We start from the raw sequence: 13,832 nt of genomic DNA, 5'->3' as shown, positions 1-13,832 counted from the left end.
TTCTCCAATAAGGTAAAAAGGTAGTTCCAATCAACTATATCAAATGCCTTTTCTGCATCCAAAGATAATAATATCTCCAGGGTGTTTGACTTTGTGGGTGAATATATCACATTAAACAGGTGTCAAATATTGGAAGCTAAGTGTCTGCCTTTAATAAATCCAGTTTGGCCTTTGAGCTAGCTTAATTGAGAAGTTTTTATAAAATTCAGCAGGGTAGCCATCAGTGCCTGCTGCGTTCCCTCTCTGAAGTGAGTTTATAGTATCTAGAAATTCTGATAGTGCCATTGGATGACTGTTTAGAATATACTCAGTGGACTGTGATTAAAGAATCTTGTGTTAGTACTGATAACTTGACAGATAAAATAAGCAGTTATATAAAATTCTGTGAGGATGGCATTGTCCAAGTAAAGTTAGTCAAATATATACCCCAGCAACCAGCTTTGGATTACCAGTGGGACATTTATTTGAAACTGGAAAGTACAAAACAAATAACATTGGTACACAAATACAAGAAAATAAGCTACGAGACAAAATACAACAGTCAAAACAACTGCAAAATTTCTACAAATACAAATGAAGAGTTCTCAATAATAATTCAGAATTAAGCCAAATCCCAACAAGTATTAGAATTCAAAATGCTTATAGCTCTGAGAATAACAGAGTTCTTAAATCTGTTGTTCTTGAGCCTTGGTAAACCTAGTCTTGCTGAGTCTCTGGAGACAACCATGAATGAATTTTGCTTAAAACCGAGTGGGAACAATTAGTCGGCTCACAGAGTTCACATTTCTAAACCAATCAATCCAACACCTCATGAAGGCAGTGCTCAAAGTAGGTTTGGTTATTTTGAACTGCAAAGATCAGAGGTGCTCTCATTAACCTGGCCTTGCAGAGAGCAAGCTCCTGTTTACAGTTTAAATGTTTTCTAGAAAAACCCTGTTAGACATAAATATGTGTTGCATGGGCAGAGAGACCTTTGCACATTTTAACAATAAACATAACCTATTTTAATCATAAACCTGATGCAAGTAATAAAATGTTTCTGTAGCATGTTGGCACAGGTGCTATGTGCTCTGTTATTCAGAGTTACAACAATAGTGTAGGAGTTGATTTAAACTTGAAAGAATTGACAGCTATATTCTTGAAAACACTTGGAAGTAAACACTGTGTCACACTTTGTGAAAAGGACTGCCATTAAGAGAGCTGATAACGAAAAGCCAAAGGAGATGCAGATTTGAGTTCTCATTATACCCAAATCAACAAATCTGCCTAACAACACCAGTAGATGCACAGAAGAAGCTGCACAGCATTTACCTTCTGACTGCACGTCTAAATGAATAACTAAGGAAATTTAACATTACTAACCTAACTGGAAATGCAAACAAGCCATGGCAAAATAGTGGAAGTATTTTACCATGTTGTATATCCATAGACCACAAAGCTTAACAAAATTTTGTTTGCTGTTGTTATATCATATACTGATGAAATGGTTAAAATGACAGGAAGATACTGTGGCAGGCAGAGGCTCTTTTTAAATATGTGGAGCCCAGTAGCTGCAGTGGTCTACGTGAGTGTCTGTCTGTCTCCACTGTTGTACCTTTCATTATATTACCCTACCCTACATTATATAACCCTATCCTAATCAATGTATAAAAGAATTTTATATGAGAAATTAAGACCACCAGTTAGAAGTCATGTATGGATTTTGAGTGTACAGTTTTGACAATTAGAATAATATTTGCTTGTTACTAGAGTTTGTAAAACCAGAGATATTTCAAATATGGAGTGGATCATTGGACAGATTTGTTCTGCACTGGACTGAAGCAGGAGTCCCACTTACTCTTTCTTTTGGTCAGAAGAGCTATCTTCTAACTCCTGTCTTTAATTTGGTCTTTGGGTGAAGAATTTCTAAATCAATAACAATAACAACATCAATTCCATATTGAGAACATAAACCATTCCCAACAGTGCATGCGATCTACATATATTGAAACACATATTATATGCTAAAATGAATGCATTGTTTACCAAGATTTTGTCTCATTTTCTCATTGCCTAAAGGGAACACTCACTAGCAAATCCCAACCATTAGATCAAGTAAAGGAAGTCAAAGTAATAAATAATAAATGTAATTTACTTCAAAATAAAGTATAAACCGATAAAGTACAATAATCCTGCAGTCTGTCTCTGGACTACATAGGAGACATCCTTGTCTATCACAAATGGTTTGTCTAACCTTTCCCTTATACACAATGTTGTACCTCAACGAATCTTCCTTTTCTTACTTCTTCCACTCCTTCTCTTAATTATCTCGCTTTTCTTCGAATGCCAGGTGTACTTTTATCGATTCTAAACATCCCAAATCCAAGTAACATGTACTGTTGACCAGAAAGACTAGAAATTACCTCCAAGGTTTTAAGAATGACTCTGGAAATCTCTGGGGCTATCATCCTAGAATTCTCACTACTGTATTGCAGTATTAATGTGATTTCATTATGTGCTTTTCCCTGTTTTGGGGTTTTGACACACGAGGAGTCAATTTTTGTACTTATTTTTATGACTGGTCTTAAAATTAAAAGATTTACTTTCACTGTTGTCTTTCTTTACTGTGTTTACATAGACCCTGATTAGTTTTTCACGTGACTGCATTGATGATGTCATGGAAAGTAACTTTATAAATATGGCAGCAATTACTGTATATACTGCTTTATCCTACAGTGATAACTAAACCTTTTACTATTCTTAGTGATAGTCAGCTTTCAAACAAGTAGGCTCTAGAGGTAGGATATGTGGTCTGGTTATGACCCCTTTCCTTCATTTGACTTTCGATTTCATCTTTCCCCTTCAGTTTGTGGTTTCTTGGGTTTGTTTGGATTTAATTGTGCTTACAGTAATTCCTGGGCACCTGTAAGTGTCCTTAATACTTATGAAGCATGGTTATGTCTCTCCAATCCCAATCCCTCACATTTCAAAGGGACAAGCCTAATTCAAGTCATCTGTCTGTACTGTGAAGGAGCAGAGATCTAAATATAATGTAATTGGTATACCGGCTGCCACCTTATGGCCTGGTTTGCACTGGCTTCCTAGCAGTTACTGCCACTAAGGTTTCGTAATATTGGGGCAGTTGTATGTAGGTTTGTAACACTGACATTTTATTACTGCCTTTGTAGTTGCCACAGGGCCTCTTATGGCAAGACAGTCGTGAAATATGGTTTTATCCTTGCAGTTATTGTACCTGCTGGGCATTCCTTCAAACACTATATGCTAAAACTATGCACAGAAAATGTATGTGTTTTGTATTGAGACCATATAATGTTAAAAGCTATCTATAGTCATGTGCTGGTTTAGGATGTCACTACTGTTGTTGCCAAGATTCGAGGATTTAATGTCAGTCTCCAGCCTGAACTATTCAAAGGGCTCCTTAGTGTGACAAGACTTAGTAATGCATTAGATCTAATTAAGAACACACTATAACAAACGTGGCATTTATTAACAGGTTCTTCTTGTATGTCTGTTCATTGGAGGGCACAGTTTATATGGTATCTTGAGTAAAGATTTCTACATTTCCATGTACAAGGCTGTCACATCAATTGCCACACAAAGGTCTTCGATCTGATTCAAAATGAAGAACATTGCCTACATTCTTCTCTGATGGAAAAAGCCTTTAAGAATCCAAATTAACATTTTTGTCATATTTAGAATCCAGCTAAAAATAAATTACCTCCAATAAAAAGGCAGTTAAAAAATGTCTGTCATGTATATTATGATTAACGACAAAACTAATACCTGCCAAGACTAAGCTCATTTTTACATAAGTGAGTTAAAAGGGCAGCAACATTGTATTTTTGTTGCTATTAAACTGATGCTTAACAGTTATTAGAGGTGATCTCTAGTAATGTACATTATCATCTTTGACAACACACATGTAAACAGCAGGACAGTACCTATTTATTCCCCTAGGATTACCCTCAATTAATCAAGAACAAATTCAAGTTTCATAATATAGTATTAAAAAATGAGGCTTAATTACTGTGATTTACTAGACTTGTGTAACTTGCACTGAATAGCATTATAACATGCATTATGGCAGTTCTTGCGAATAATGTGCATAAACTTTGGTGTTACTTAAGCAACTGGAAATAAACATATTTAGCCACTGAGTAGGTGAAGAAGGAAAAGAACACCCAACCAGAATCTAGATGTTAAACTAACTTTGCATAAAGAGTAGAATCATTTCAGTTAATACTGTGTTGTTAAAACTATTAACTTTTATTTATCCTTCCTTCTATCCTTTTTGCCTTAGTCAATAGGTGGGCCTCTTGGGCAGTGTCTTAAATTGGTTTCAGTCATATTTAACATGTAGAAAATTCTTTGTTAGTTGTGGTAATTGTAGTTCTGAGATCCATTTTATTGTATATGGCTTACCATAATGATCAACTCTGGGACAACTGTTATTTTTAATCTGTTTGCTCCAATTAGGCCAAATTATTTCAAAATGCAAGATGAACTAACATAGCTATGTAGATGACATGTAGCTTTACCATTCTATAGCACTTGATGATCCTGACATTCTGGGCTTTCTGACCCAACGTCTGTCTTGTATTTCTGAATGGATGAGTAGCAATTTCCATATGCTACAGTAAATGAAGAAACAACTGAAATCTTAATTGTTAGTAAAAATAGAAATAATGAGGTTATCTATACTAATAAAAGGCAAAGCCCTCACTGACTGACTGACTCACTGACTCATCACTAATTCTCCAACTTCCCATATAGGTAGAAGGCTGAAATTTGGCAGGCTTATTCCTTACAGCTTACTTACAAAAGTTAAGTAGGTTTCATTTCGAAATTCTACATACGGTCATAACGGTCGACAACGTCCGCCATGTTGAACTTTCTTATTTATGGCCCCATCTTCACAAAATTTGGTAGGCGGCTTCCCTGCGCTAACCAAAATGGATGTACTTAATTATTTCGATGGTATGACGCCACTGTCGGCCGCCATATTGAACTTTCCAATGTCACCAATTTTCAAACTTCCCATGTAAGTTAGAAGGCTCACCCCATCTTCACAAAATTTGGTAGGTGGCTTCCCTGAGCTAACCGAAACCAATGTACCTACTTATTTTGGTGGTATGACGCCACTGTCAGCCGCCATATTGAACTTTCCAACATCACTAATTCTCTAACTTCCCGTGTAGGTAGAAGGCTGAAATTTGGCAGGCTCATTCCTTACAGCTTACTTACAAAAGTTAAGCAGGTTTAATTTTGAAATTCTACTGATGGTCTAATTCTAATGGTCATAATGGTCAACAACGTCCACCATGTTGAACTTTCTTATTTATGGCCCCATCTTCTCGAAATTTGGTAGGCGGCTTCCCTGAACTAACCGAAACCAATGTACGTACTTGTTTCGGTGGTATGATGCCACTGTCGGCCACCATATTGAACTTTTCAACAGTCTTTGTTACTTATGGGCCCATCTTCAAGAAATTTGATACACAGGTTCCCAGCGCTAACTGAATCCTACTTACGTACATATATACGTCCATAGTCTGCACCTCGGTCGCCGTGTGAGGTGGCATTGGGTCCCCCATCCCAACGCCTCCCACGCTGTTGGCTGCCTGCCTATATAAGGTTGTCCGTCGCTCCGGTCTCTACATTCCCTTCCTTGCTTCGCTACGGGATTCACGTCTCCCTACTGATAACTACAGCCTTTTTATTTAATCCACGGCTTTTCCGCTGTTTTAATGTTTGTTTATTATAATTATAGTTATTGTGTAGGTATTTTAGACTTACTTTACATTGTTCAGGTACCATTTCCTTTATCATTCCAACCCCCATTACCATGTCTATTGAGATGATCACTATCGATCAAAGAACTGTCACTTACAGAGTGGTTTACATGCCCGGAGATGGCACCTACCTTTTCCATTCTCTTTGTTACATATTGCACGCCCATATCAGGCTCACTCTTGATATCCGGAGGAACATTCTGTCTTATGTATTGAATGACTGGGACAGGTTCAAGGTGTGGACTGATGACGGTACAGGACATAATTATACTACACAGGAGCACTAGAAGAGTGAAATGCTTAAGCCCTTCACCTATGGTTCTGCATGTGAGTTGATGGCTGCCGCTGAATTGTTCGGTTGTCGCTTTCAAGTGTACCGAAATGGCCAAATATTTTACACCTTTCGAAACCGCCAATGCCTCTTAAACATCTTAGATTGACAGGTGATGATTTCAGTAGTGGACACTTTGATGTTTATGAATGTTTAAACTCTCAAAAGCTGGATGTGATTTTATCGATGAAACCGGTTGTGTGCTTACAACGCTTGACAGATGCCAAATGTCACTTCAACACAAGTCCTACAAATACTGTCGTAATTGAAACAAACCATGAAACTCATTATGACAGCAGCAATCCAAGCTGTGAGATTTGAGACAAGATTACTGTTCACATGGCCAACTGTAAGTTACATGCTCAAGAGTAAGCTCAGCGCACAGCTTGGTCATGTTACAACCGGAGGGCCGAACTGACAACATGGTATACAAAGAGAACCTTAACAAATAATTATTGGCATATTTTCCCTCAGTTTAAAAAGGTTTAATTTTCTTCTTAATAAAAATTTTAATGCTGTACTTCGTCGCTGCGAAGCGAGGGTATTTTTCTAGTTAGAAATAAACTTGATCCCTTGGCATTAAAAGTCAAGACTGAAATAAAAAAATGTAGGTATTATCATGGGCACTGACCTAAATTTTAAATTGCACATTAACCAGCTTACTAAGATTGCATTTTACCATTTAAGTAACATTGCATACATTAGACTTCTTATAACCCTGCAAAATGCTGAGAAATTAATTCATGCCCCGTTTTCATTTGGTTAGATTACACAATGCACTCCTAACAGGACCACCTAAGAAAGGCATCAGTTAGTTGCAGTTGCAGTCCAGAATGCCGCAGCAAAAAACCTAGCCAGAAAAAGAAAATATGACCAGTTGTAGCATTGTTATGTTCTTTACTTTAAAATACTACTAATGGTATTTTAAAGGAACAACAGGCATGGACTGGCATCCTGACTGGGACATGGCATGATTCATTATTTGGCCAGGAGGCTTCACAGCAGTGGCTTCCCCAATATGCTAGATTGCAGCACAACGAGACCAGGAGCCTTATGTATAACTCTGTATGTAGAAATTACACTAAAACATGGCATGCAGACAAAACTGAAAATGTGCATATGCACAAAAAAATTCAAATGCATGAAACTCTCAAGTTCCATGCACTTTTCCTTTATAAATCCCAATCAACGTGAAGTTTCACGCACATACACACGTCTACAGGACCACCCCAACTCCTCCCTGAATTTCACATATTTGAATATGCAAATCAATATAAATAGCTCCTTCCATTCAGTGTTTTGTTAAAAGGCAATGGGAAAACCATGTGGAAAATAGAAGAATTTAAGTGAATGCAAAGTGGAGGCAAGGATAAACATACCATTTGTTAGCTTAAGCAGTGGTATAATGAACAAAAGGAAATTGATGAAGTAATACAGCATTACGGAGGTACTTGACAGTTCAGAAAGTCACACAGTGCTCAAAAAAAAAAAAAGAAGTGGTCTGATATCAAAGTTGATGTGAAAAAGCGAGTTGCTGTTTTGGACAATATTACAAAAGCTGATCCCCATGCTGAAGACGTGATTTTAGAAGGTAAGGGTGCTGCTGTGCTCAGCACATCTTTGGGTGCCGGCTGTGCACACAGCTTTGCCTTGGGAACCACTGGGCAACCATCTGGCCATATGCTGATGAATGCTGTTCTGAGGTCACAAAATACAATAGTGGATACTGTAAGAATGTGGCCAATGAACTAAGGAATAAAAGGGCTGTATTATGTGATATTGATCACAAATTAAATAAATTGGTAAAAAAAATTTATGCTGCATCTGATTACCTGTTTTTACATTCTGCTAATTACATTCAAACAAAGCTGTAACATTGTCTGATCTGGCTGATCATTTGGTGGGTCAGGATCAGGTTCTTCATACCGCATCTTTTCAGGTACGGGCAAGCTACGATTGTGCGCCATATAATGCATCAGGCTACATGCTTGCACAATGCGACACACTTTCTATTGACTATATAGCAGCACATTAATAGAGTGGAAATGCTTTCTATTTACACAAGCAAATTCATTCTCTGAAGTCACCTTTATAGTGTAGCACTGGTGCCGAGCGCCATAACGGATAGATTCTATGCTCTTTACATGGCTCTTTGAGGAGACTCACTGTCTTGAAAAGGACTGCTTGCCTTTTACCACACTAGCTAGATAAAGCACCTGCAACTGTATAGAACTGCCATTTTTACAGATGCTCCTGGTATAGATGATGTAATGCCAATTCATTCTTTTGGTAATTCATCTCTGGCTGATGCAACTTGTCCAGCGTCATTGCAATAGCAATGTACATACAGCTGACCTCTCCAATTACATTTGTAAAGCTGGACATTGCTGCAAATTGTGCTTTGATGTTTCTTAGTTCAACCACAGTGTAAAGAAATCTTATATATCTGTGAATAATAATAATGAATGAATAATACTATCCTATACAGCTGGCATGGCACGACTCAATGATGATTGTGAAATACCTGATTGGTTAGCAAGCTCACATTTAAAAGCTCCTGTGGCTATAAATCTGAGGGTGAACAGAACTTGCAAAGGAGCAGGTAGAGCACAATTCTTCAAAGTCTGTCTTTTTAAAGCAGTCATCAGTTCAACACACACCTCCAAGAGGGTATCTCTTGGAAATCGAAATCATCTCAGAAGCCAATCATCATCATCTGTAAATATGTGCTCTCTTTTAATTCTTTTATTTGCGATGTCTTCTAACAACACTAAAGAAGCCATGGTAGTTGGAACAGTTTGGCCATTCCGTGCACCATTATATTGTTACAGAATGATTATAATCAAGTGAATTAAATTTGTAAATGATATGCAATTAATTCTGGTGCATTTAATAAATGTAAATGTAAAAAAGAAAAGGACACCACACAGAAATTGCAGCACTGTTTTGGCGCAGAGTGACGCCCATTTGCAAAATTAATCAGAAACTTGCGTAATCACAGTGTGAGGTTGTCCCATGACTGGCTTATAGTACCAAGCCTGCAAATAAAAAATATAATAAATCTGCTTTGTTTTTGCAAAATATTTTTTAAATAAAGTTATTTGCTACACCTTATCATAGTATGCCACAATTACAGGAGTGTGACATTAAGAGCAAGACATGGAATGTTTATTGTACATTAGTATCTTTTCGTTCTTTACTTTAGCCTTAATGTTTAATGTAACTCATCATTTTCATATATCATTTTGTAATATTTTTGCAGTAAATGTTTAGTTTCAACAGCAATTGCAAGCTTAATTAGCTTTGGTTGCAAACACTGGTTAAGCTAAATTAATCGATAAACTACTGAACTCCTGCAGCTTTTGAAACCTACAGAATCATGTACAGTAGTTATTTTGTTGGATGTAGTATTTTCAGAATACACAATCAAGTAGCTCAATCAACCTCAAATGTTTACTACATCAGAAATACTACTTTTGACAAATGTTAATCAACATATGCAGAGTTCAGTCTCTGTTTGGTAAAGTCTAATTTCAAATGTTGTAAATTCCTTAACGACAATCATCATTATTGTGTTTGCAACTTAATGTCACAGCAGAATTGCATAAACAGAGTCTTAAATGTTGTGTTAAAGAATGCTGCATTAAAAGAAAATCAATAGCCTGTTTTTAATTAAGGAGCTGCAGGTGTTGGCTGCATTGATTCTTTTTTTGTTGTCAGATTCATTTATTGACTTAAGTTATGTTATAATTTGGTGCCTATTTGAGTGCTTACTTTATCTGTGCATTTGAGTAAAACACCTGAAAAGCATGTAAATATGTTTAGGCACCATAAAAAGGTAAACAATGAAAATTACCTTTTAATGTTTCATTCCTTTATCCAAAAAGAAGATAATTACAGTAGACCTTTGACAACTAGTAGATTATTTTAACCCTGACTGTTGCATGCTGCTTATCTCTTAAAGCAGTTGTCAACAGGCCACCAAAAGGGCAGCAGTTGTTGACCTCTGAAATCCTTACCATTCCAAAAAGCCTAAGAGCAAATGGATATGTTTTACTAATCTCCAGGTTTTTCACAAAGGGTTGTCAGAATACATTTGACGATCCTTTATCTAACATTTTATATTGATCATTTTGAAAATCAATACTTTCATAGTTGTGGTGCCTAATATTTTGTAGAAATCTTTTTTGAAATCCTACAGATGTCTTTTCTTCTCTTCACTGGCATATACATTAGTTCTAAGGAAATAGTTTCTACAGCTTTGAGTCATCTGACTTCCGTTTGAAGTGTTATTGAAGGGAACACTGCTCAGTGGATAGCTGTCAAATCTGTATCTTGTGCAACATCCACATTCTTATTGTTTACATTTATTATTTCTCATTTTCCTGACCACTCTTTTACAGAAAATTTTTTATTCATCGTTCATGTATCATTGGGTCAATACTGTCACATACCTTACCTTAAAATATTTAGCTTTTCTTCCTTATATGGTACAACTAAATCATTATGTTAAAAATTTTGATTTGATTGTAGCATCATGTCACATTTAGGTGTTTGCCTTACAACAAAACATACTGTATTTTTATATTGTTAACTGGTTTCAAGCCTTCTGTATTAGCTCTGTTCACATAATGATGCCTTTACACACCACTTCCATGTTTTAAAACCTTCTTATTTCTGAGCACATCTCCGATTTTGGATCCATATTTATTACTGTTGAGGCTGACCTTCATTTTGCACTTGGCATAAATACCACTTTTACTCACCCAGTACTGCAGGCTTACTGTCTATCTGAATTTTGCCTGAAGAAAATCATGCAGCTAAAGCTGTTTGTGCTATTACTTTATGTTATTACTGTAAATATTTATTCTACAACCAATTTACATTAATTTGTAACAGCATAATTTCCCACTAATTGGATAACTGATGCTGACAGATGCATAATCTGTGTGGTACTGTGGCTGAAATTACTCAACAAATCTTTTGTACAATAACTTTTACTAATAACAAAATAGATTTAAAATAGTAATTCAGATTTCAAAAATAGAGTTTGGTTATTTGTCAGTAGTATATTGGTTTTGTTCACCTTTACCTTGACACTGAGGAATAAAAACAGAAAATATGTCTTTTTTTCAATTAAATGCTGTCAACTAAGAATCTTAAAGTCTACAGTTATGGTTACTTGCAAAAGTTTTAAAAAGCATACCATAATCCATATAGTGAGGTTCAAAATTAGGTACCATTTTGGTAAGATGACTGCGAGTGTATGACACGTACCACATACTTGTAGAAAGACATAAATGGGCTAATGTGTAGTTTGTTATTTTCTCCCCACAATCTCTGCATGCTTATTTTTCACTCTTCTATCAATAACATTTTCATCCATAAGTTTATTGCCCCAGCTTTATGCTTTTAGAAAATTATAATCAAGAATTCTTTCAGTTAATAAGAATCCTGTATCTTGCAATATGGCCATTGTAAATCTGACTTTGTGATACTTTCACCTTTGCACTTTTAAGGTTGTTGGTGGTTTTTGTAAAAGATTTATTAATTTTATTTTTTATAACTCTAATACTTTTTCTGCTATTACTGAAGTTGTTTTCCTAAGATAACCTGATAACCACGATCACCTTTTGTAGCTGCGTATTTTCTAGGTTCCCAAAGTCGATCAGCTACTGAGTTGGCAAGGCAGAATCCAGAATGAGTCAAATGTGTAACAAAAAAAATCTTTGTCCAAAAAGTGTTTTAAACATTAAGTGAAAATTTTAAAAAAAGAACAAATCGCAAAAATTTAGCAAAACGTTATTACACATGCAGAATTAAAGGCAAAAGGGAGAAAAAGGTTTCTTTTCTGTTTCATTACAATCTTAGCTTTCTCTTGTTAAACCTAAGTTACTTACTATATAGCAAACTTACCTAGGCTTCACTTTAGTACCTCAATATGTTCGATACATTCATTGTGTTCAATACATTCACTACGGTTTGAAACTGTTTTCCCTCCATGCCTTACCAACAGCAAGGCAGATCATGAACTGAACTAGTCTGTAGTCAGAATAACAAGAATTGTTACAAACACCATCAAGGGTATTAGACTTCTGTAATCTCAAACACCCCAAATTACTGTCTAAAGTATATAAAACATTGACCAAAATAGATGATACAATAGCAATTCCTATAGGCAAATGGGAGGCGGATCTATTAGTTAGCTTTGATCAGACTTTCTGGTCCCAAACTTGTTTAAAAACTTTTAAAATGATCAGAAACCCCAATTTACAATTAATTCAATACAAAATTCTACACAGAGTACACTATACGGGTCATCGGATGTTCAGGGTGGGATTTGTGCCATCTGACACCTGCACACACTGCACAGACAACATTCCTGACAGTTATATCCACGCACTGTGGTCATGTCCACCTGTTCAGGGATTCTGGTATAGAGTATGTGAAGACCTGTCAAAGTGTCTGAAATGTGATATCCCAACTTCCCCCTCATTTTGCTTGCTGGGGAACCTAGAGGATGTCCCGATTGAAATAAATTTGGTTCACGTGGTTCTCACTGCCATATGCATCGCTAAGAAAACTATCCTCATAAACTGGAAAAACAAAGATAATCTTTGCATTAACCAGTATAGAAATCTTTTATTGGATCATATTACACTTGAGACAGCCTCTGCCTCCACTTCAAATCAATCTCTCTGGGCTCCTTTGATCGGTTCCATCACATAGCGATGATGGAGGGTCATTGATATGGTCCTGCGGGATGCTGTGGTTGATGTGGTGGAGAGTCTGAGCTTGGAGTATCTGGAGGGTCCTTGGGGTGGGTTCACTAGTGGGGTCTTGGGCTGGGGGGCTGCTGCCCGACTCTGGTGGTGCTTGGGTTACCTCCGGGGGTGGGCTTCTGGTGGTTGTGTGTGGGGCCTTAGGGGGGTCTTGACGGTGGCTGCAGGTCGCTGCCTAGTGGCTGCAATGCCCCTGGGTTGGTCTGGGTGTGGGCCTGGTGGCTTAGGGTATGGGGGCGGCCGTCCCCGGATGGGGATATGGGTGGGGCCTTGGGGATTGGGTCCTGGCATGTACGCTGCGGGAAGAGGGCGGAACATGCGGCAGTTCCACCATGGGGGAGGGGGATGTCCGGGAGGGAGGATCCAGCTTTACCTGGGTGTCTTATGTCTTACTTAATCTGAATGTTGAGTAAATGTGGGGATGGGAGTAAATATTCTGCTGGGGTGGTGTGGGTTGGTGACCTCAGACTCCGTGGGGCTCTGTGATGCTGCTGCTTCGGGCCATGGCTAGATGGGCTGGGGCCTCCGTGCCCCGAGTGGATTTTGGGAACGGAGGTGCCTATTGGGGCCAGTAGGGGAGCTGGCTCCCTGGAGGACTCAGGCCCCTCATCTGGCTACGAATACGAAGTATTCATACTGAAGTATGTAATATAAAGAGAAATGTGTCTCCTTTAAGGCACTTCACACCATTCCAAAGTGAAGTTATTTTAGTAGATTGCACAAATGAACAACCATGGCTTTCTTGAATGTTCTGATTAAATTATGTACAATTTGACTGACAGACTACTATCTACTAAATGAGTGGGATGTTTCAATGTTCAAATGACACCACATTCTGCTTTCTGTATTTAAGATTTTTTTTTTTTTTTGCTAAAGACATTTTTGAATCTTGCAGCTTTTGGTACTGTAATTTGGAAACATGCTATA

The sequence above is a fragment of the Polypterus senegalus genome, chromosome 3 (genome assembly GCF_016835505.1).
Source record: "Polypterus senegalus isolate Bchr_013 chromosome 3, ASM1683550v1, whole genome shotgun sequence".
In the NCBI taxonomy this organism is placed as follows: domain Eukaryota; kingdom Metazoa; phylum Chordata; class Cladistia; order Polypteriformes; family Polypteridae; genus Polypterus; species Polypterus senegalus.
This window is presented reverse-complemented; position numbering follows the sequence as displayed.